Raw genomic sequence first — 21032 nt, 5'->3', positions numbered from 1 at the left:
AATAACAGATTTAAGCAGAGCAGCTTTCTGCAAGTGCTATTACATTTAAACATTCATGAATCAAACATTTAAGAGAGTAGCAATATGTGCTGATATTATTCCACCGTAGCATGAGTCCAATTGATGGGTAGTAACTGCAAATACATGATGATGGTACAGTTTCGAGTTTTTGCTACATGCTTCTCTTGATATCGTGATTCCAACTGGCGCTATTCAACATCTGCTTAAAAATGACAGCGTATGGTAGGCCTGATGCATTATTTTTCTCCATTCTTGAGCAGGGCAGCTAAACCCAGCGGCCAATTGAACTTCATAGACATCTTGCCTCGCCACCTTCGAAGCTCTTAAAAACATAGATATGAGCAGCTAATGTCAAATTTGGCAATATGTTATTGTCCAGAAGAAGTTGTTGACCAAGAACGCGACATCAGATCATACAGAGTGGCACATTAGTTCCTTCAAACATAAACATGCCCCAAGCCAAATACACCAAGCTATCATGTCAATATGTCATCTTCACAAAAGTATCACTACTACATTCTAAGTACTTTATCTCAAAGTGGAGATCATTATATACCAAACTAGAACAGTTAAGGCACTTAAGGGCAGACACAGTCAAGATCCGCGTAGCTAACCAAAAAAAAAACTTGTACCTCCAAAGAACAAGCATAACATGGAATTGATTATCCAACAAAATAGGTATATATATCCAAGTAATTCTGTTTCCATCACGAAATTACGAAGTCATGCAAAATGCATGGGAAAAAACTGATGCCCACCGGTCCACCCCATGCCAAAATGGCTGTAGCTCAGTGAAATCAGTAAGGAGGCAGATGAGATTTCAGAATGCCACCTTTAGCTCAAATACACGCTGAAACAGCTGAGGAAAAATTAAGAGAATTGACAAGCCGAGGAAGCCTGTATCAGTGCCCACAGCCTCACCAATGGTGGTAACATAAGTTGAGTTCTCATAGAAAACCCCACAAGATCAAATAGAACACACTCTGGTGACCTCTTTAACAAGCATATAGTTAGATTCTCTTCAACCACAAACTGCCAGTCAGGTTTCTTTTGCTTGATGTCTTTGAAAGAGACTAAAACTTAGTAATGATGTTGAAATGACAAATAGCAAACGACTTCTGGAGGGCATTTAAGCATCCTAGATAGGAAGGCACGAGTACATGATTCAGATGACAGGTTACTCTTTTTTTTTTTTTTTAAATGCTTTAATCTTGGTCATCTTGATATCTAGCCTAACAACTGGCACGTATGCGTAGCTAGGAGCAAGGATCCAGCGCAAATCTGACCTATCAACTTAACCAGAACCCTAATTTGGCCAGTAATCGATAGCGCATTAGTGACTCTGGAACTGCTTGCTCGTTAACAACAGGGGAAGATTAACAAGTAACAATGAATAAGGACAATCCGGGCAGGAGAGTGGAGGCTCGTCTTACTCCGCGAACGCTGCGGCGAAAGCGGAACCGCTAGCGGGCGGTGGCGGCGGCAGGTGGACGCACGAGGCGGCGGCTTCGGCGATGGTGGAGAAGCCCTGGCGCTGCTTGTGCTTCGGGATGGCGGTGCAGTGGATGAAAACGATGCCCCGGCGCTTCACCACCTTGCAGAACCCGCACAGGCGCTTCACCGACGCGCGGACCTTCATCTTCTTCTTCCTTCCCCCGCTCGCCTCCTGCCTCGGGGCCTTCTCGTCTTCCTTCCGTCCGATTAGTCTAGCGCCGAGTCGGATTCTTGGTTAGGGTTTGATGGTGTAACGCATGGGTCAGGCGATCAGTATCAGAGGAAGCCCGGCCCATAAAAGATTGAGCCCATTAAATGGCAGTATAAAGAGTCAAGCTTCCACTCATATCCATACACTTGTACTCTTTGATCATAGGGGGTGTTCGGCTGGTACGGTTGTAGATGAATTAGGATGGTTTGGAGAAATTTATAAGAGGAAAACACTGTTCTGGATAAAAAAAAGAAGCGGATCAAGCCGGATTTAAGGGTTCGCGTGCTCATTATTTTCCCACTCTTCATTGAGCACACTCCAAGGGAGAACTCAAAACAATTCACGTTTTACAGCCAGAATCCAATAATGAGCACGAGCTTACAATACTTAGTCCATTTCATACAACCAGAGTTCTTGGAAATCATTTATTACAATACCAGAGTTTAGAGTGCGATAATTAAACAACGGAATGAAGATAAACATCTAGCGAAATCGATACAAGGATCCGTCTGTGTCCAGCAGAAGAGTCCTCCACACAAGAGCTACTCCTCAAGCTGCACCTGCAACAAGGGTAAAATAAACCCTGAGTACACAATATACTCGCAAGACTTACCCGACTAGTGGGAATAGTTTCCCGACTCCGAGGAGTATGATAAGCAATATGGGTTTGTTGTTTTCTTTTTGTTTACGAAAAGCATTACTAATAGTTCATCCTTACAATCATGTTTTATTAGCAGTCATGATTACTTCATTAGCTAACCATTCTAGGTAAGCATATGTTCTACTTGTCGGTGTTTCGAGTTGCCATCGACAGGTAAATTTCTAATATTACGCGTCAGGCTCGGATGGTGTGCTTAGAGGACACGAGGTTTATACCGGTTCAGACAGAATGTTCCTACGTCAAGTTCATTGCTATTACTCGTGTTACTAGCACTGAAAGTTTATAGTAGGGGTTACAAACGGGTGAGAGAGGGACATATCCCAAGTCTCTGGTGAAAGGAGTGAACGGGTGCTGAGAGAGCTCGGTTGCTACTCAACCATATGTTCGAAGTTCGACGGGCTCGTGATGGTTCGATCGGATCTAGCCTCAATCGATGTGATGTGTTGCCATGCTCCTTATGGGACGGCATGCTTTCCCTTTTATAGGCTAAGGGAAAGCATGAGTTACAGTGGAGGGAAAAGAAGAATGAGAGAGAGAGCCGAAGGCCTTCAGGATCATCAGGTCCTTCTCCTTTATGCGGGTCCCACCGACCCTATAGATGTCAATAGGGATGGCTTCGTGTCGTGGTCCTGTCCGTCACTGGCGCCATGCGTAGGAGTCATATGCTGGTCATGGCGCTCCACTCCGTCCTAGCGAACATCGTGATGAACTAACACGCCCATCAGTGTTCGTATAGGGGTTAGGGAGAACAACATCGGTATGCTCGACGTTGTTCTTGTTGTGAATCCTCTGGTATGGCCCGTCAAGGCCATGGGTTATATCGGGGCATGCCGGTCTCTTCCCTGGTGTTAAAGCTTTGACTCAGGCCTATACACTTGGACCTGGAGTGGTTGACGGCAGTATGGGTCTTCGTCGGGAGAGGCGGAGCCCGCGGCCTCGGGGTCGGGCAAGGTGGAGTCCTTCCCCAGAGGCTAAGCGAGGCGGAGCGCAAACCCAAGAGGTCAAGCGAGGTGGAGCGCAAACCCAAGAGTCGAGCGAGGCGAAGCGTAAACCCAAGGGTCGGGCGAGGCAGAGTGTAGACCCAGGGGTCAGGCGAGGCGGAGCACAGACCCAAGGGTCGAGCGAGGCAGAGCGCAGACCCGGGGGTCAGGCGAGGCGGAGCGTAGACCCAAGGGTCAGGCGAGGCGGAGCGTAGACCCAAGGCTCAGGCGAGGCGGAGTTCTCCCCTAGAGGTCGGGCGAGGTGAAGCATAGACCCAAGGATGCAGGCCCAAAGGTTGGCTGAGGCGGAACGTAGACCCAAAGGTCAGGCAAGGCGGTGCCCTCTCCCAGAGGCTGGAAGAAGTGAAGCATGCGCACCGAGGGGTCGGTTAGAGCTGTAGTCGCGCTCTTGACTGCTTAGATGAGTCAATGTTGATGGTCATTAGCTCCTCCTCTTTGGATACCCTAGTATTGGTCCCCAACAGTAGCCTCTGAGTCTACAGAGGAGTAGAAAACTCGTTCGAAGGTTTTTTTGAGCAGGAGGACTCTGGTGTCCTTCTTTTGTCATCTACGGCGTGACCTAGGGATAGTGATTCCCTTTTGTTGAGATCGGACCCCTCGGGGGTATAGCCGTGAGGTTTGTTGGGTCAAAAAAGATTCTTCCCTAATTTTGACCCCTTTAGGGGTCTGTCGTTCTACGACCGCGCATTTGGTCTCCTTACAAGTCCAACTTTCATCAAGCCCCCACACATAGCAGGGGTCTAGTCGAGGGTCAGCTCATCTTTGTGATTGTCACCCCATTCGTGGTTTCCGCAACCAGAGGGGTTAAGCTAGCATCACTTGCCTTGATGGCTTGAGTGACGCACTCGGCGAGCTCGCTAATGGGCGTGTTCTAGTGGAATCCGGGTCTATCATTTGTGATGGGGTCATCATAGCCCTCATGTGGCATTCCACTGCTCCTAAACTCGCCTCCTGGCAGATGCTTGGGTTGTTTCGGAGAGCGACTTAGGTGGCTCGCTAGCCTCTCCTCAATGGAGATTCTGTGGCCTTGGCTCGAGGTCAGGATCAAACGAGAAGGTTGAGATGACCCTGCCCGCTTCTAAGTGGGTCAGTTGAAGGCCGCTAGGGCTCATCTGTATTTTCTCCCCTAGCTCTGGTCATCGTGAGGTGGCCTCAAAACCTTTGCAGGTCAGTCTTCGAACCTCGGTCAGTTGGATTCCTGAGTTAGGGTCGGGTAGCTCAAACCCCTGAGGCTCGTTGGACTTGGTAGGGGTCGGCTGAGTTTCATGCATCACTCTGTCCATGGTTTCCACAACTAGAGGGGTTGAGCTAACAACACTTGCTTCGATGGCTCGAGTGTCGCGCTCGGTGAGCTCGCTAACAGACATGTTTGAGTGGAATTCGGGTTCGTCGTTCACTGATGGGGTTGGCATAGCCCTCATGTGGCATTCCACTGCTCCTTAACCCGCCTCCTGGCAGATGCTCATGTCGCTCCGGAGAGCGACTCAGGTGGCCCACTGGCCTCTCATCGATGGAGATTCTGTGGGCTTGGCTCAAGGTTAGGATCGAACAAGAAAGGTCTAGATGTCCCTGACTACTTCTGAGCAGGGTCGGGCAAGGCCGTTGGGGCTCATCTACATTTTTCTCCCCTGGCTCTATTTGATGCGAGGTGGCCTTAAGCCCTTTGTGAGTCGGCCTTTGAACCTCGGTCAGTCACCTCTCATATCAAATGAGACGACTACCGCTTCATGATGCGACGCAAAGCGTTGTGATGCAGCAATTGCAGATGAAATGCTTGGATGTATGGGATGAATGTATGGATGAATGAATGTATGAATGCATGCGTGAGAATGGATGAATCAATGATCATGCAATGGAAAAGAAAAGTGGGGGTTGGTAAAGTTACCTTGATGGCTTGAGTGACGTGTTCGGGGATCTCCTTATCAGATATGTCCATGTGGGGTCTGGGTCTATTGTTTATGACAGAGTTGGCATAACCTCCATGGGGCATCCCACTGCTCCCTATTCGTCTCTCGGTAGTGGCCTAAGCCATTCGATCGACTTGGGTGACCCGCCGGCCTCTTCTTGATAGAGATTCCGCAGGTGGGCCCCTCCAAACCCTTCCTGAAAAGGCAGAGGCTAAAGCTCAGGGTACGGGGACAAAAACTCTGATCACGCTGGTGAGCAAAAATGTCGTAGCCACTGGGGTGTAGGTTTCTTATGGTCCGGCTAGTTTTACTCAGAGTTTGTTTCCGCACACCTTGCTTCTAGTTTTTTAACATGAGATGGGGTTGGGCATAGAGAATGTCTAGCGAATAGATACTCTTGCCAGCCCCCAAGTGAGGCCTGACCCCTTGTCGTTGCTGGGGTCGAGGGCTCGATAGCGAAATTGATAAGAGAAAATGTGCATAAATTAAGGGCGACCTGCTGGCATAGGACCTACCTTGATGGCACGAGTGACGAGTTTGGGGAGCTCTTACCGAACATGTTCAAGTGGAATCTAGGTCAGTCATTCATGACGGGGTCGGCATAACCCGTGTGGGGCGTCCTGCTGCTCCCTACCCATCTCTCGGCAGTAGCCAAGCCATCCGATCGACTTGTGTTACCCGCTGGGAGAGGACTTTCCTACAAAGATAGGGGATGAGAACATCCTGCCCAAAAACTTAGTTAGGCAGATGAGCCATGCGGTGAACTTGTAATAAGTGTACATGCTCTTAAATTTTGTTATGGCCAAACAACTTTTGGGCCCTTCTCCCCTTTTGTATAAAAAGGTTAGTGCATTATGACCCCTTCCGTCATTAAGGCCGTAAAGCCTGGGGTGCAGGTGAACAAACTCTAATCACGCTGGTGAGTAAAAATGCCATAACCACCGAGGCGTAGGTTTCTTGCAGTCCGACCAGTTTTACTCAGGGTTCGTTTTCGCAACCCTAGCTTCTAGGTCTCAACATGAGGGAGGGTCGGGCATAGAGAATGTTTGCCAGGCAGATAGACTCTTAAACACGTACCAACTCTTTCCATGGCTAAGTCCAAAAAGCCTAGGGTGTAGAAAAAACTCAGATCACGCTGGTGAGCAAAGACGCCATAGCCACCGAGGTATAGGTTTCTCGTAGTCCGAATAGTTTTACTCAGCGTTTGTTTCTACAAACTTTGCTTCAAGGTCTTAATCATGAAAAAGGGTCAGACATAGAGACTGTCTACCGGATAGATATGCTCTTATTAGCCCCCAAGTGAGGGCCGACCCTTTGGCATTGCTGGGGTTGGGCATCACCTAAAGATTGGGGAGTTGATAGTGAAACTAATAAGAGAAAGTGTGCGTATATTAAGGATAAAGGTGACGTAGCTGCTCGATGTTCCAGGCATTGATGAAAACTTCGCTGTTGATGACCTTGAGCTTGTAGGCGCCTGGTCAGAGCACCTTCATGATGATGTATGGTCCCTCCCACAACGAAGAGAGATTATGGTTGTTCTTATTGCTCTAGACGAAGTGGAGCACCAGGTCCTCGATGTTGAAGGTCTGACCCCACACTCGACGACTATGGTATCAATGCAACGCTTGCTGGTACTTGGTTTAGCAGAGGAGGGTGATGTTGTGTGCTTCATCTAGCTAGGCTCCTTTATGTGCTCCCCTTTTTGGAGCCTCTAGACAAGAACCGCTTAAAGAGGTCGCAGTCCTTGTATAGGTGCTCGATGGGGAAAGAATGGTTTAGGCATGGCCCTTCGAGTAGCTTCTCGAAGTGGTTTAGGGTACCCTCGGTGGGCCTCTGACCCCCTTTGTGGTCGACGGTGGCCACGAGCGAGCCCTCGTGCCACTTCCTATTCTTCTTCTTGCCGAGACGGTTGGAGGCGCCTTCGCCAGCATCTTCGTCCTACTTCGCCTTGCCTTTGAGGCGGTTGAAGATTGCTCCGGCCGCCTCCTCACCCAAGGCATGGCTAGTGGCGATGTCCTAGAGCTCCTTGGTGGTTCTCGGACCCTTATGTCCTAGCTTGTGAACTAGGGACTCGCACGTGGTCCTAGACAGGAAGGCTCCTATGACGTCGGCATCGACGACGTTGGGCAGCTCGTTGCACTGCTAGGAGAAGCGCTGGATGTATCCATGAAGGGTTTCTCTAGCATTCTATTGGTAGTTTTTGAGATCCCATGGGTTCTCTAGATGCTTGTACGTGCCTTAGAAGTTTTCCACGAAGATCTCTTTTAGGTCCGTCCAACTTTGGATTCTGTTGGGCGAAAGGTGTTCCAACCATCTTCACGCCGAATTGTCTAGGAACAATGGAAGGTTTTGAATAATGAAATCGTCATTATCCGCTCTACTAGCTTAGCAAGCAAGTCGATAATCCTTGAGCCATAGTCCGGGGTTCATTTCCCTAGAGTATTTCGGAATGTTGGTTGGTGGTCGGTACCGTGGTGTTTACACCAAAATTTGAAAGAAGAGTCGTAGGGACTCGAAGGCTCCCAAGATCATATCAAGGAATCAATTGCATGCAGATTGGAACCAGCTAATTCGAATGCAACACTAGAATTGGCTTTCTTCAGGTAGCGCCAGTAGATAACGACGAAGGCTACGCTCGGTGCTGGGACAAAGCATGTTGGACTCTACAAAAAGAGAAAGATTAGAGGCCAAGTTATCTTAAATTAAGAATGTTTTCTCTAGGGCCAAAGATTATGATGAGTCGTGCTTAGATAGGAGTCATGCGTAGGTCTCGGGTATAAATATCAAACTCCGGCTATTGTAAGAAACACACAATCAATCAAATATAAGTTACTTACTTTTTTCGGCTTCGGCCACCCCTTAGGAGAAGGAGTAGAGTAGATCTCGGTGAGTTCTTCAGCGAGTATGATTGCATCGATCTGGTCGACCTCCACTGCTTGTCTATAAGTACCGTCATGGCTTATACCTCTGTTCATACGGCTGTATCGATCCGATCGACCTCTACTGCAACTCTGGTATAAGTTAGTTATCGATTCTTGTCTAGTTCAAGTAAGGCTGCATCGATTCGGTTGACCTCCACTCCTCAAACTAGATTAAGGTCAAGTTATCAGCTCTATCTAATGGTGGCGTTCCTTCGGATAGATTCATTAAGTTACCGATATTGTTTATTGCTTCCATTATTTATTTAATTACAGTAATATCACTTTGCCCGATTGAGATTGATCTAGATCAGCTTTATATCTTGTTTAACCCATCGTTTGTTAATCTAAACTGATCTAATCTGCACTTTAAACGATGAGTTATATTTTATCGGTTGTTTTATGTCAATCTTGATTATGCATAGCGTGCGGTTAAGGCATGTCTAATTTTGAGTAGATCTATTAGCTAGCAAAAATCATTCTATGGCCCATTATCATGGCATGTGTGATTCTGCCTCACACTCCACTGTTAGCACCATGGAGTGGGGATCGTTATTTGATAGATCTGTTCCTGATAGGGTATGACCTTAACTGTGCGCTATACCTGAATCAACTATTTTAGCCGATATCGAGCACTTTCATGAATAGTTCACATCATGAGATCATTGAAGTAGGGATATGTTGAAAGATATGTTAGCCCTATGATCTTATTATTGTATTACAGTCTACATAATTCTGCCTCATGCCCCACTGATATTAGTGATAAGTTATAGCCGTCGAGTCTATTATTGTTTCTATGGCCTGCATGATTCTACCTCATGCCCCACTGGTCATAGCGATAGATGAGATCTAATATGTTCATTAAACTTATCTTTATTAAATGGTTGAATGGTGATGAGCTGCTTCTTTTATATAAAAAGGAGTTCGGTTACTTACAGTCATTGGCTTAGCATAAACTAATTATTATGGACATCTTATTGCCATTGACCGATATTTGTCCAAATAATGATATTCATCCTGAACAATAACTGATTCTTCTTACAGAACCCCATGAGCTTTAACTGATTTATTCTTATGAATATGCTGGAATCGACTATTTAGTCGGTCTCCTTTCATATTGGCTCTCAGAGCTACACATTCGGGACTATCTGGCAACACTGACATGTCCCGCCCTAAATTACTGATAAATTTTCTCTCTTTGTCAATTGCAGGGTCAAATTGACTAGCATGTCTTAGGAGGAGTGCACAGGATCGACCACCCCTACGCTGAAGCTAGGCGGATCTCCAGCTCCATCAAGCGGATCCTTCTAGCTTGCTCGTGTGCCCTCGGCACAGGACAAAATTTCTATGTCAACACACGTTTTTGGCACGCCCAGTGGGACACCATAATCATCATGGCTGTTCACAACAACAACGACATCCTTATGGTACATTATGAAGATCTAGCTGATTTAGATAAAGATGTCATCGGCAAAGCTACAAAAGAATTTCAGAACAAATATTTCTTGTCCTACACCACAACATGTGACAATACAATTGTTCAGAAATTTCCACTACCAAGAGTTCTATTACACGAGCAGACAAATATAGTTGAAGCTAAAGACATGCGTTTCTTTACGAAAGTTGTAGACAAATCTATTCGTGATGCCATGTCAAACCATAATGAAGCTTTCTTGGACATATTCCACAACGCCATGAAAGAAGTGATTCATGGGTTTCCAGTTGGTCAAGTTGGGCTGGCTTATTACAATATTCCACATCTAATGACCTAAGGGACTAATCAAGTCGGTACCAGCCATCAAGAAGCAGCACCAGCTAGTAATGATGATGTCCAGACAGTTCAGGGTTCATCTGAACAAGCTCAAGGTACTACTATGAATCAGACACGGTATAATTCTAGATTGTTAGTGTAGCATGTGCAACAGCCGACGGGGCAAGGTCAGAATCAAGTGATTAATTTTGGCACATCAGGCCACATACCATCGTCGGCTCAAAAAATAGCACCATCAATTGAAAGGATCCGTAAAGATATAGATCCTTATGTCTATAATCAGAGACTTCAAGCAGCAAGCTAGCAAAGGACCCAGCAGATAGAGATTCTACATGAGTATCACTATGGCACAGATTATAACACCCTTCACATGATTCTGAATCCAAGGTATTAAGGCATATAAGATTTCAATTAGCCTAAGAATCACGCTTCCACTTATGCTTCCACTTACACTTCAGCCTAAGAATCAGCCTAAGAATCAAGGTGTCAACTGTAACCACCCTCTTATGCTTTCACTCAGCCTAAGAATTATGCTGAAGTCCCTCCATAGCAATGGTAGCATTCATCAAAGCACCAAAGGTCAGATAGCCCCATGTATATAGCTTCTCTTACAAGATGCAAGAGAGATCGCGATTGAAATGGTCCATCTTCTCATCAGTATCCACATGAGTCCCAACAAACTGTGCAAGATGGTTGAACTTGTTCACATACTCCATCATAGTCATGTTTCCTTGCTTCAGCTCCAGAAACTCGAACAACTTCCTATTTAGCAAACCAGCAGGAATATAATACTAATGGAAAGCAGTGGTGAACTCCCGCCAAGTCACATGGTGGTCCATAGGCTACATGGCATTGAAAGTGCCCCACCAAGCACTAGTAGATCCCAGAAGCTATTATGTGGCAAAGCATAGCTTCTACTCATCAGTCACATTAAGCAATTGAAACTTCTACTCCAAAATACAAAGCTAATGTTCTACGTCCAAAGGATCAGCAGTCAGCGTGAATGTGGGTGGGTGTGTCCCGAAAAAGTCCTAATAGGAATAGGGCCTCTCAGGACCATGGGCACCACCCCTATTCCCACCATTACCACTCGTGATGAGCAGCCATCATCTCGACAAGGGTCATCAGAGGTGGTGGTGGTGGTGGCAGAGGAGGAGGACCAAGGAATGGGGCCTCTTGGCTTTCCTCATTGGCATTGCCACGACCATTTTCGCCTTGGTCTTCACCAAGACCACGGCCTGTCCTAGCACTGTTGCTCCCGCGACTAGACCTCAGGTTCATTTGTAAACAGATAAGAACCCACCATTAGGGACAAAGCCTCCTTATTTAGAAACAAACGGCTAATGAGATGATAAGGCCCGATAAATGATTACTAACAAGATTTTTTCTTAAGAGCTAAAGCATTTCTCTTTATTTATTATCCTATTAATTCACTACCCAAAAATTATACGTGTGGGGGAGTTTAATTTAAGCAAGATTCTCTTTTTATGATGCATGGATTGACCTATTCATTTGCTCATGCCAGAATATAGTGGTGTTCGTATATAATTTTTTTGGCACATCGTACTCTCACTTTCTATAAGCTAACGATTCTTACACAGCGTAAGTTAGTGTACCTACAGAAGATTGATTAAATAAAACCAATGTCACTATCCTAGATAGACCATATTACTAGGGCTTATACTTATTTACATAATTTATTGCATCCTACTTTTTGCAAAGCTTTTGTTGGTCAAATTTTTAGGTTTTGAAAAGAGTTTTTAAACTCGTAGACTCATTATTAGCTCTGATACCACCTATGGTAGAACCACCCAAAATAACATGCTTTTGGAGGCACTCGTCTTCCATTAGACACTAAGCACCTTGAAAGTGAGCTACATCAGACAGTTCCATCGAGCACACCTCCAAGGGAGAACTCGAAACAATCCACGTTTTACAGCCAGAATCTAATAATGAGTACGAGCTTATAATACTTAGTCCATTTCATACAACCAAAGTTCTTGAAAATCATTTATTACAATACTAGAGTTCATAGTGTGATAATTAAACAACGGAATGAAGACAAACATCTAGCGGAATCGATACAAGAATCTGTCTGTGCCCAGTAGAAGAGTCCTCCACACAAGAGCTACTCCTCAAGTTATACCTACAATAGGGGTAAATAAACCCTGAGTACACAATGTACTCGCAAGACTTACCCGACTAGTGGGAATAGTTTTCTAACTATAAGGAGTATGATAGGCAATATGGATTTGTTGTTTTGTTTTTATTTGCGAAAAGCATTACTAATAGTTCATCCTTACAATCTTATTTTATTAGCAGTCATGATTACTTCATTAGCTGACCATTCTAGGTAAGCACCTATTCTACTTTCAAGCAAGGGTTGAGCAATCAGAACCATTTCACCATCTTTCATCTTCTAGTTCTTACTACGGTGCTAGACCATAGCCAAGTCTTACTGTCTCATAGAAATGGTGATTCACGAATCAATGTATCCCAGCTGGGTACTCCAAAACACACGCTCCATTGTACCCCAGGCACAAACAAGACCAACCCATTCTACTCCTATCACGAGGTCTAGGTCCCCGTCCAAACTTGGACTCTAAGCCCCCACACTTGAGGCCTGGTCTCAATATGGTGCTTGGACCTCCACATTTCCCCACCTCCAATCAATCGGTCTAGAAAGAGCTAGAATCCACGAATAAGAGCGCAACGAGCCTTCCTAGTCCCATAAGCAAGCATATGCTCAGGATAATAAGTCAATGACCTGACTATCATCCATAGCAATGGACGGTCCTTAATCGACACGAATAGGAAAAATAGTGTAACCAAGCTAAGCCCCGTTGGTCGCAAAACATAACCTGCTACACCACCAATACCCATACCATATCCATATCATGTCTCCATTTTTTCTTTCATTATTTTATCATGAGAGTAATTATAATAATCACCTATTATGAGTAACGATAGGTTACTCACGCTACCGAAACCTAAGCATAACAGCTACTCAAACCTATACTATTAGGACTCATAGGACAGATATATTTATGCATGTGGTTTCCATAAAATTCCTGTAACGTAAATGCACATCACATATATATATTTATTGATTATAAAAAATTAGGGTTATGCACCGGGGCTTGCCTTGGGCAGGCACAGTGTCAGCTAAGTCAGTCAGTGGTGGCTTTGGGACCTCCTCCTGTACGAGAATCTCCTCATCGTACTCCATGACAATCTCCTCGAACTCGTGGTCGCCGGTGGTCACGATCTCCGCCAACTCATTCTCTACATACATGCGATGATGATGCAACACTTAGCATTTAAGCAATAGCAACTCCTAAACTAAGAATACGCATACTGAGCTACTAAGCTAGCTCTAATGACTAAGGTACTAAGCTAACTATCATCTTTACTAAGCAAAGTGTTGGGTTCAACTAACAAACACCTAGCTTTACAAATGAAGGATATAACTTTATTTCTACTAATGATTTAATGTATATTAAAACAAAGAGCATTTAATTACCCTAATGCATAGTCTATTCTAAGGCTACAAAAATTATAGTGAGCACATAATAATACAATGAAGCTACCATAAAAATTTTAGGACTAAAGCTATCACCAATTTACCACAAAAATTCCTATAACATTTAACCTAATAATATTAAGCGCTCTCAAATGATTTAATAGCTCCTAATATCAACTTGTATATATATGAACTAAATATACTAACAGATAGAGCATAATTTTAGAAACCTAACAAAATTTGTTTCACAATTTTTAGATATCTACATGATTTTATATGATTTATCAAAGATCAGCTCAAAAATTAAATTAGAAAACTATTTCTAATTCCTTATGAAAAAACGAATTCTCCCGCGCGGCCCATATGCGTGGCCCATGCAAGGCCGATATACGATGGAGAAGCCCGCGTGCGCTGACGCTTTTGTAGAAACACCCTCGCGCTATCCTTTATTAACATGACGACTATGCGCACTATTTCTACAGACAACGTTTATGTAAGAAGGCCCTCGTATTAACCCGTCTTCACATCGAGGAGGTCCCTGACACCTCCACGCTCGCTGGCGCGGCATTGATCAGCACTGGGCTACGACATCGGCCAACTAGGGACTCCCATGACCCATCTAGAGGACCGATGCTCACCTATGGGCCAACGCGCAACAATAGGCAGCGATTCAGAGATCAAAGACGAAGTAGGGCGACTTCTCCATGTCGGTGGTAACCTGCGGTGGTGACGACAATGTTCTGGTGAGCTACGGTGCTAAGGGAGCAGTAGAGGTAGCGGGTGAGCATCAGTGACTCACTAAGGACCTAGCCAAGGCGATGGTTCGGTAGGAGACACCCTGAGCAAGGTTGGCCACATACGCGCGATGAGCTCGACGATGAGCCATGGTGGACACGACCATGTCATCAGCATTGGAACAGCAGTAGGGGTATGGCTCAGGTGCACATGGCAAGGAGGGGTTCAAGACAAGTCTAGCGGTGTAGCCAATTTGGCCCGAGGTGGTCAGATGGAAGCTACCCTCGGTGATGGGCGGACTCGGCCTTATCGGCGCGGTGGTGGGGAAAAGCTCAAAATTGAAGCTCAACTAGGCGCCATTCAAGGTGGGGTGGGGGCGGGTAGCTAGGTAGCTGGGTGATAGAGCTAGCAACGAGATGAATTGGGCAATGGTGACTTCTCCCTGCTTGTTTTAATCGTGCAGCTCAGTCCACCATGGTAGCAGCGAAGAGAGAAGGGGGGTAGGTTAAAGCTTAGCTCATCCTCGCCTTAGCGAGACACGAGCGACACGATCAAGATGCACACACGCAGGCGCTATGGACAAGGCATGCATGTGTCAGCAATCGACATAGCACGAGCGACTGTCGTGCCTTTATGGGTGAGGTGACAGCAGGTATGGCCATGTGCCGATACTACGGATACGCCAAGCGTGCGCACAGCAGCGGTAGGGCCACTGGCAGGGCAGACAGTGGTGTAGAGCTATAGGGGGGTGTGGATGCGACAGTGAGACAATGGCAGTGTAGTACGGCCATGGCTACAACAATGGCAGGGCAGCAACGCTCAAGACCAGCAGCTTCGTACGGTGGGGCCAGCGGTCCCTGGGCTGTAGCTAGGCCAGAGGTAGCCATGGCCACCCATGTGCGGTAGCACACGCATGCACGACCAGCGCAGTGACATCGAGCGCCCAAGCCTGGTGACCGCGTCCACCCGGCGAGCCAGCCTGAGAACATGCCGTGCACAAATTTTAAAGCGTCGATAGCAACTAAACAATTGAGGTTTACAGTAAACCCCCTTCACTATCCTAAAGAGGGCCTATTAGGCTACCAATCCGATCTAAAACATGACACCACCTCTTAATTCAATTTCTCAAAATAATTTGCTAAACATAGCGATGTCTAGCTATTGATAAACTTGGAAATTTTCTAAGTTTTTGAGCTGAACTTGATTTCAATTTGCAATTTATAGGCTAGTAGAAATATTATCTAGTAATATCATTTTTTCAACAGCAACTATTTCACTGTCATCTACAAAGTTTGTACTTCAAACTTTATTTAAGTATCACACACATATTCTATAGTATTTTTGCTTAATAAAAATTAGGTTTAAACCCTACTTGATATACTTGAGCTATTGGATCAACTTTCGTTTAATATTTTTATTAGTCATTTTAGGTTACAAGAAATTGATCTACACACTTTATCATATGTACTAACACATAAACATGATGCTCATGACATATTTTAGTAAATAATTTTGGATGTAACACTGAGGGTGTTACAACAAAGAGGGGTGTCACGTGACCTAGGCCAAGGTTAGCCAATCTAGACCTGTGTCCAATGGCCTCCAGACTTGTTTCAGGGCCTCTACACTCAACAAAGAGTGAAATGGAAGCCTTGTTCACCCATAGGCCCAAATGGGGTTCGGGTATCCCTAGCCATGGTTGGCCAACCCAACCATGATCCATAATCGAAGAAGGGGAAGTCCAACTTTGACTAGACTTCATACCAATGCTCTAGACGACCGAAGATGAGTGCACGGCCTCAAGATCTATGATACAGGGCTCTGGGGGACGTCGGGCGATGACCCATGTGCACCAAACCGCCTCAGACAAGGTCGGTTGGCCATCAACCGCCATTAGGAGTCCATCCATGCCGTTGGTTTGCAAGGCAGGGAAATGGACCATCGACCAATGCCCAAGGAGGTCAAAGTACCAACACTAGCGAATATATGTTGTATCATGGTTTCTCTTTAGGATAGCATTCGTGGTATAATTACCAAAGGCAACCAAGGTAGAATTCTGATTTTTTTTGCAATTTTCACAAGTTTAATCGTGGAGATGAATCTTTGATAGTCCGAGTCTCGAAGTGCTTGATAATGCCAATTCTAGTGGGTTCTGAAGATTATGAAGCTTAAAACCCAATGTAGCAAATACTATAACTTGATCCTTTCAGACTCTTCGGAGACCTAAATGTTCGAAATCTTCGAAGACGTAAAGAATAAATGTACAAAAAAATCAAAATGTGCATCAATGTTTTGCAAGCTTTGTTCTAATTCATTTTGCAATCAGCACTAATGTCATCATCTATGCTTTCACCAACATAACAATGAGAGGCTTCGCTGTCGGCGGCATTGACCACGAGTTCAATATTTTGCAAACTTTGTTCTAATTCATTTTGCAATCAGCACCAGTGTCATCATCTAAGCTTTCGTCAACACCGCGATGAGGGGCTTCACCGTCAGTGACATTGACTACAAGTTGGCACAAGAACTAATCTAAAATCTAGCACCTAGAGGCTCATTTTGTGACCCTTCACTCATTGCCCAAAAAAGGTGAGGGGGTTGGACGTTGGCACTGAACTAATCTAAAAGCCAGTACTGAGGGGCCCATTTCGTGACCCCTCGCCCCTTGCCCAAAAAGGTATGAGGGGTTGGCGCTGAACTAATCTAATAACCAGTGATGAGGGCCTCATTTTGTGACCCTTCGCCCCTCACCCAAAAAAGGGGTGAGAGGTTGGTGCAGAACTAATGTAAAAGCTAGTGTCGAGGGGCTCATTTCGCTACCCTTTGCCCTTCGCCTCAAAAAGTGTGAGGGGTCGACACAAAATGAATATAAAAGCTAGCACCGAGGGGCTCATCTTGGCATCTCACGACCCCTCACACCTTGCCTTGAAAGGTGTGAGGGCTTGGTGCCAAACCGATCTAAAAGCGTAAAGGGGCTCATTATCCAAAAAAGTCGAGGGATTCTCTTCGTCGCCTCTCGCCCTATATATAAATCTAAAATTGTCAAGGGGCTCCTTTCGCCTCTCCTTGCCCTATTGCCCAGAAAGGTATGGGGGTTGGCTCTGAAATAATCTAAAACTGCTACTGTCACCACCAATCGGATCAGGAGGATCTCCAGTTATGACATTTTTGACATTTACCATGTCGACGACGCTCAACTCAACCATGTGAAATAATTTCTCACAATAGCTAGCCAAGAGGGGTTGGTGAGGAGCATGCAACATCATCTCCATCATCCACTATGCCTTCACCAACTTTTCGATGAAGGGCTTCGACATCTACTTCAGCATCGCCAACTACAAGAGGTTTCACCATCGACTCTAGCATCAACAAAAACACCTTTACTAACATCTTCACCAGGGGTTTCACCATCTACTCTAGTGTTAGTTCATGATCCTTTCACCAACATCTTGACTATACCTTCATCGTTGACTAAGCCTTCACCAGCTTTCTAACAAGGGGCTTCGCTAATGACTTTGGCATCATTTGACAATGCCTTCACTGGCTTTTTATCGTGGGGCTTCGCCAACGACTTCAGCGTCATTTGACAATGCCTTTGCTAGCTTTTAGACAAGGGACTTCACCACCAATTCCCCACCATTGACTATGCCTTCACCAATGTTTTGGTGAGGCATCACGCCACGGCTTCGGCGTCATCAACAACACCTCCATGAATAGTTCGGCGAGGTGTCCACTTCACCTTCACCAAAATTTTGGAGTGGAGCGATCACCATCGACATCTTCGAAAGAATTCTCACAAGCTCCAGCCAAGAGGTGTTGGTGAGGAGTGCATTAGAGAAGCAATTTGCTCGAAGACAAAAGATTTGCTTGGCGTCCGTGAGTGAAAGCATGGGGACATGTCATGATCATCTGCAACTACTTCGCCTGCGTCGAATGCTTTGCCTACCTCAACTACATTAATGTCTTTGGTGAAGGCTGAATTGTGAAAATATGGTACCAAGGGCTGAAGGTCAAAGGAGCAAGCCACCAAGGATAGGATCATGGAGGTTAGAGCGAAGGTTGCCACCGAAGACTAGACGAAGACACGCCGAGGACTAGCTAGAGACAAAGTGGTACCCGGACTATCTATGTATAGACAAAAGTTGTGCGCTGAGGCTAAGTTGTAATTGGGCCATGCTTTGTAGTATTTAGCTATTGGGTTTTGTACTTTCGACCAAAACCAAATAGTTGAGGGGCTAGTGTTGGGGACCCCATTATTGTGTTCAATGCCCAATTACATAACCTAGGAGTTCGAAGAATAATATTTGGGGGCCATCTATAGCCTTTAGTGGCTGTTGGTATATTTTCACGCACATAGATAAATCCGCAAGTGTACAGATACCACTATAGCTTTCACCCAAAAGTATTGCAAGTATCGTATCCATAGGGAAATGTGTGAAACAAACTACGGTCTAACTTAACTAAGGATAGCAACAAGGTTAGGATAAATAGGAGCGTAGAGAGGAAAACTAAGGTTCTCTAATTCTGACTTGGGTAAGCTATGTATTCTACTATTCAAATGGGGACATCACTAGGGAAAGAGACCAGCAAATGATGCTTTCCTTCGCAACCGTGTCCTACATGCCCTTACAAACGGGAGGTGGACTATAGAGGATTCAATGAGGCTATAAGAGTCACCCTCGCGAGCTCTTACCAATCCAGAATGTAGGATGCATCCACAAGTAACTAGAGTCTAAGCACCATGCTTACACTACAATTACTACTTTACTCTTCCCGAATAAAGAATAAAGCACTCACACAAGTTGTGAACCTGATGAATAATATAAACAAGAAGCTTACATGAATTAGAAGTTGATTACCAAAGAAATCTCAGAGGCAAGCTCAGATAGAACTTGGATCCGCCAAGGTACAAGCCATAGAGAGAGCACCGACAGGTAGGCGCCTCCTCCAAACTCTTCCCTCACTCCCTATCTGACTATTTCTATTTATAAGACTAGATCCTATGGAGGACTAATCTTCTCTTGATAGGTGGCTCTGATCCTAAAGAGGAAAATATAAATTAGGGCTTTAGGATGGCTCTAGGGAGGAGGGTAGGGGCTGGTATATATAGGTCAGAGCATCAATTCTAAACCCTTGGATCAAATTGACTTGAAAGAACGGTGTAGATTCAATCTAGGAGGTGGTGGAGAACCGACATTTGAAGGAGGGGCTGACAGGTGGGCCTAGGGGGCCGGGCGGCCTACAGATGGGGCCGGCTGGCCCCACATGGCAGCCACCCACCCTTTGCTTTGGTGGTTTCCCTTCTGGAGTCTTTTAGAGTCTTCACATGCTGGTTTCGCTGTGGATAAACGTGATTTACTTTGACGAATAGGTTCTCCTTGTCGGTTTTTTGGATAAACCCTGCTAAAAACATAGATTCACCAAAACTCATGGAATTTGTCAGTTTAAACCCCTAAACCTATGTTGGCAATCCTTTTTATATATTTATACAAGTTATGTTGACTGTTTATGATTGATGTTAATGACCATCAACAAGCTACCTCACACTTAACCTTTGCTAGTCCCTGAGCAAAGCCAGACTCAGTAATAGATTAGGAGGTTCTACAATGCTTTCACGCCTCAAAAGTACACAGGCGTTCTATCAAGAATTCTCCTCTGAATTAGAATAAACTAATTTAACTTTCAAACTTATCCATATTACCTTCAACCATGAGGCTTCTTAGCCTTTACTTAGGTCTTTAGCAATTGAAAGACAGAACGATCAAGCCAAGCACTATGTCTCAAGTTCTTTGTTCAACCATTGTTCCAGAGGTTTTATAAATTTTCAAAATAAAACTCAGAGATTCCATTGTATGACATTCTCAAGTCTCTTAATATATGTGGTATTTGTGGATCCTTGCCAAGGCAATAAAGATGTATATTTATTAGAAACTAAAATCTAAAACAAAAGGAGAAAGAATACTTACCTGGATACACGGGAGTGCTTCTCCCCCAAGCTAGCTCTTTCGGTGAGGGTTTGGTATTGTAAGTCCGTCGAACTGGACTTCTCCTTGTGAAGTTCATTAATACCTCGGTTTGTTCTGAAGACGAAGATTCTTGTGATGATGCCTCTAATGGTGATGTCACCTTCTTCCGCCAAACCTGTTTTGGTTTTGAGTTTTGATTTTGGTTTGATAGGTTCAGGACCTTCACTTATAGAAATTGGGGAATCAATTTCTCCACACTTTGCTTGAAGTGTGTCCTGCTATAAAACGAGGTAGAGATCAAGTGCATGGGCTCTGTTGGTGGGAAAACACCAATAGAACCAAAACTTTACTTATTCTTCTCTAACCTTAGGCACATTGAACAAGATAAAGTTGATGTTATACGTTTTGTTCAATTGTAACATGGGTGATAAGATCAGAAGATTGAGCATGAATGTAGCATTTAAGTTCATTTGATAGAAAAGATTGAGTTGCTTGACCCATGGAAAGATTGTCTATCTGTGCATAATGTATCAATTTTTACATGATTATGACTATCAGCTTCCAGAGATATGATGTGCATTTTTAGCTCATTTGGTTAAGACTACGAGATCAAGGAAGTGGCGCTAGGAACAAGCTTGAAGAATAAACATGGTGAGTTAATCAGGTTATTTCAAGTAAATTGTAACTCAAATATATTTTGTTTCTTATTTATGTGCCTACCAGAATCTTTAGCTATTTAAATATTGATCATTTATCTTTGGATGTTACCTCTATCATTGGAGCATGATGCCACCATATGATGAAGGCTAGATGACTCATGATGG

The 21032-nt window shown here is 44.8% G+C and overlaps 1 pseudogene; it reads right to left on the bottom strand.

The window, feature by feature from the left end:
- Positions 1-75: 75 nt before the first annotated feature.
- LOC136488138 (uncharacterized) lies at positions 76-1789 on the bottom strand (annotated as a pseudogene).
- Positions 1790-21032: the final 19243 nt, after the last annotated feature.

This window comes from Miscanthus floridulus, chromosome 1 (genome assembly GCF_019320115.1).
Source record: "Miscanthus floridulus cultivar M001 chromosome 1, ASM1932011v1, whole genome shotgun sequence".
In the NCBI taxonomy this organism is placed as follows: domain Eukaryota; kingdom Viridiplantae; phylum Streptophyta; class Magnoliopsida; order Poales; family Poaceae; genus Miscanthus; species Miscanthus floridulus.
The sequence above is the reverse complement of the archived record's forward strand: the minus strand, read 5'-3'. Positions and strand labels throughout refer to the sequence as shown.